Raw genomic sequence first — 4,167 nt, 5'->3', positions numbered from 1 at the left:
TGAAAATGGGGCTTTTTACAAAATTTTAATCTTTTTGCTTCGGTGGATAACCGTGCTAAATGGTTTAACCTCTGTATTTAACCGAAGCAAAAACAATTGGCATCAGTTTTCCACCGAAGCAAAATGTAAAAGACAATTTTTAAAATTTTCACTTTTTTTCTCCGTTCTTCTTTTAGCGTCGGAGTATCAGCTAGCGCAAATTGATATTTTTTTAGTTTCAGTTACACTCTAAAGCATAAAATCTCTGTCTATTTTTAACCTCAGTTAACTATTTTAGTGAGACATGTTAACTGACGCAAATTCAGCATTTTGTAGTGGTGATTAAATCACAAAAACTAATTATACTAAATAAACAATTAAAAATTAGACATAAGGAAATCAATTACGTAAAATAATCAAATTTAAAACTAACACATATTAAATAACCAAATTAAAAACGAAAACTTAAAAACCAATATTACATAAAACAACAAAACTAATTATTAGATTCCATGCATGTAATAATAGTATTATTGTGTATTTTCAAATAATTATTGCTAGAATCAGATTGAACAATAACCAAAGTACTTTTAAAAAAAAATCTTTGTTTCATTAAGTAAAATAAAGAAAGGAACCATAGGAATTAATTCATCTCTTACATAGTACGTGTTTCCTACTTTCAGTTACCTAATTTGACATTTAATGAGTCCACATAGGAATGTCAATGGAGCGGGTCGGATCTGATCCGACTCTGATCCGACCTGATCCAGTTATGTACGGATCTGCCCCGCCCCGCCCCGCTGGATTAGATACTCGGATCGGATTTGATCCGACCCGTCTTATACGGATCGGATCTGATCCGACCCATTTTTTTTTTTTTAAAATATATTTTATATCTAAACATCAGTCGAGTGCTCTCTTTGGCCAGCTCAGCTCAAGAAAGGATTTGACACCATCAACATATTCTTTACTCTGCCTATCTTGTAGATACATCCAATTTTTATCCATCTTTTGCTTCCTATAACCCATTACTCAATATAAAAATAGACATAACACAAACTAAATTCACAATGAAATACTGTAGATCGACAACATTCTTGAAAAAATAAATAAAACTAAAATGATAATGCTGTTTGGTCATAAAATAAGCCTACAATTAATAAAAAATTTATCTTAAAACAACTTTTCTGTTTTCCGAATCATTATGATAAAAGAATCAACTCGTGTATATAACTAAAAGATCAACAAGAAAACAAGTTAATTATACAAAAATATCCAAACACTATCATTTTTATGGAAACACAAATCAAAACCCATACGTAACACAATGAAATTATTAATTTTTGTATAGCCACACAAAACAAAGTTGCAAACAATACAAAGAAAAAGAAAACTCCTACCTTGAAAAGCGAAAAAAAAAAAATCAATTTGATCAAGCAGGTAGAATCCAATGATGCAAACACCTAGACAAAATAGAAACCCAAATAATAAGAACAAGAATGAAAACAGAGAAACCTTCCTAAAATAGAATAGAGAATAATAAGGAAAATAAGGTGTGTCCAAGAAGATGATTCCAATAGGAGAAGATAATATACTGATCGAATATGGTAAAATGAGTTGTTAAACAATGACTGAAAAATTAAACTGGAAATAGATAAATAAATCGACTAATTCAAAGACAAAGTTAATTGTATTTCAAAGTTCAAAGACAGCACATGACATGAGCTAAAGGAGAAACAACGAACACATTTTGAAGAAAACCAAGAAGAATAACCTTGATAAAAAAAAATGGGCAGAAAAGCTTACCCTTTGATTCCAGAAACTACCCGACATTAGATATGCGAAAAAAAGAATACGTACCTGAAAAGAAGAAAAATCTGAACTGAAATGGCGATGCAGTGAGACTGGCGGCCGGTCGCCCGGTGGGAGAGGTGGAGTGCAGTGGTTCCGGGTTCGTGAGAGGAAGACAATAAACTGATGATGAGAGAAACATAATACGTTTTGATTTTACGGAAAGAAACCCTAAAATCAGACGAGAGATGTTAACATAGTTCACTAATCATAGTTAGTTTACTGTTACTGTGGTTAGTAATTAGTTAATTCTGTTTTAGCCATTTCCTTTCAGTTGTAATGTTTGTTATTTCTTTTCCTCTTCTGTATAAATACTGGTACATGTTCATAATAAGAGATTGAGCTCTTTCATTTGTTTTTCCTCTCTGCTTCTCTCTATTCTACATGGTATCAGTTGCCTTGACTTTAGACTATGTCTTCGTCAACCACAGATCCTCAGGCCCCTGCCCCCAACCCTGCAACTCGAGCTCCTCCGGCATCTGCCATACAAACCGCTGCACCAGGATCTTGGAATCCTTTCTCCAGTTCTTTGTCTTCTTCACTTACGGTCAAGCTTGATCGTGTAAACTTCCTTTCTTGGAAGTCTCAGGTCATTCCCACGGTGATTGGACATGATCTCGATGAGATCTTGTTCACTGGCGTACCTCCTCCTGCTACTCTGCTCAATGGTTCCCCAAATCCAGAATTTCATCAATGGCGACGCAAAGATCAACTACTTCTTTCTTGGTTGCGATCCTCCATGTCTGAAAATGTTCTTGCTTCTGTTGCCAATTACGATAGCTCCTACGCGGTCTGGCGCGCTCTTGAACAAAAATTTGCCTCACAGACTCGCGCTCGAAGACTCCAGCTCAAGGGTCAATTCTCTCATGTTCACAAAGGCAATTTGTCAATCTCTGAATTTGTTGATAAAGTTCAGAGTATTGCAGATTCACTGGCTATCGCAGGTTCTCCAGTTGATGATCAAGACTTGGTTCTTCAAGTTCTCAACGGTCTTGGCCCCGAATTTGATTCCGTTGTGTCTGGCATCACCTCCCGAAGCGACTCTGACCATTGAAGAAGTCCAGGCCTTACTTTTGTCCCATGAAAGCCGCCTTGAACACCATTTGGCCATGAATGACATTAATGTCAAATTGCAAGCTAATATGGCTCTCGGCAATAATCGATCATCAAGTGTTCGATCTTTTGTCAACAACAACTCTGCACCATCATCTGCTCCTTCTACAGGTCGTGGTCGAGGTTTTTCAAGATTTCCACCTCAAAGAGTTGTTTGTCAAGTCTGCTTGAAGATCGGACACACGGCTGCTGTGTGTCACTACCGATTTGACAAGCACTGGACAACACCAAAACCAGGTAACAATGCTAATCGTGCATATCTTACTGAACTTGATCTTGATTGTGATCCTCAGGCATATCACACAACCATGATTCAAGACTTTGGAGATGATAGTTCCTGGTATATTGACTCTGGAGCCACCACTCATGTTACCTTTGATCCCAAAAATCTTGATGACTCAAAACCCTTCACTGGTCCTGATGCTCTAGCAATTGGAGATGGTAAGAAATTATTAATCTCCCATACTGGTTCTGTTTCAGTTCCATCTTCCAATAAATCTTGTCCTTTACATATGAATGCTGTCTTGACTGTCCCTTCCATTACCAAAAATCTTGTAAGTGTTTCCAAACTCACTCAAGATAATGATGTTTTTGTTGAATTTCATAAAAACTGGTGTTTTGTTAAGGACAAGACAACCGGGGCTGTGTTACTCAAAGGGAAAGCTAGGGATGGACTTTATCTTCTTGGTGATTCTTCTACTTCTTCCAAATCTGTGCTGCAGTGTCATTTGGCCACTTCTGCAATCGAATCACCTATGTTCAGTTCCCAGAATAAATGTACTTGTATTCAACAGTGTGATTTTACACACAATTACTGTAATCTTGATTCAACTAATAAAAGTACATCTCTTTCTACTGAGCATTCTGTTTTTCATGTCTCCACACCATCTGATGTAAATCTTTGGCATTGCAAATTAGGGCACCCTGCATTATCTACATTGCAAAAACTCTTGCCTTCTCTATCACACAGTGGTACTCTTAAGCAATTTCAATTTTGTAATGCATGTCAAAAAGGCAAAAGCCATAGACTTCCTTTCCCCTCATCTTCAAAAAGAGCCACTCAGCCCTTACAACTCATCCACACCGATTTATGGGGCCCCTCACATGAACCATCCAAAGATGGATTTCGATATTACATTCACTTCTTAGACGACTTTAGTCGTTTTACATGGATTTATCCTCTCACAATGAAATCCCAAGCCTTTGACAGTTTCATTCAATTTA

General features: G+C 36.7%; 1 long non-coding RNA gene across 1 annotated transcript; it reads right to left on the bottom strand.

The window, feature by feature from the left end:
* Positions 1 to 1,299: 1,299 nt before the first annotated feature.
* LOC115694789 (uncharacterized) lies at positions 1,300 to 2,013 on the bottom strand. The gene is made up of 2 exons (XR_009683959.1): positions 1,840 to 2,013; positions 1,300 to 1,442 (listed from the first exon to the last, which is right to left on the bottom strand). It is a non-coding gene; the product is annotated as an uncharacterized LOC115694789 (long non-coding RNA).
* Positions 2,014 to 4,167: the final 2,154 nt, after the last annotated feature.

This window comes from Cannabis sativa, chromosome 8, assembly GCF_029168945.1.
Source record: "Cannabis sativa cultivar Pink pepper isolate KNU-18-1 chromosome 8, ASM2916894v1, whole genome shotgun sequence".
Taxonomy (NCBI): Eukaryota; Viridiplantae; Streptophyta; class Magnoliopsida; order Rosales; family Cannabaceae; genus Cannabis; species Cannabis sativa.
Note: the sequence above shows the minus strand (reverse complement) of the source record. Positions and strands in the feature narration are given on the sequence as shown.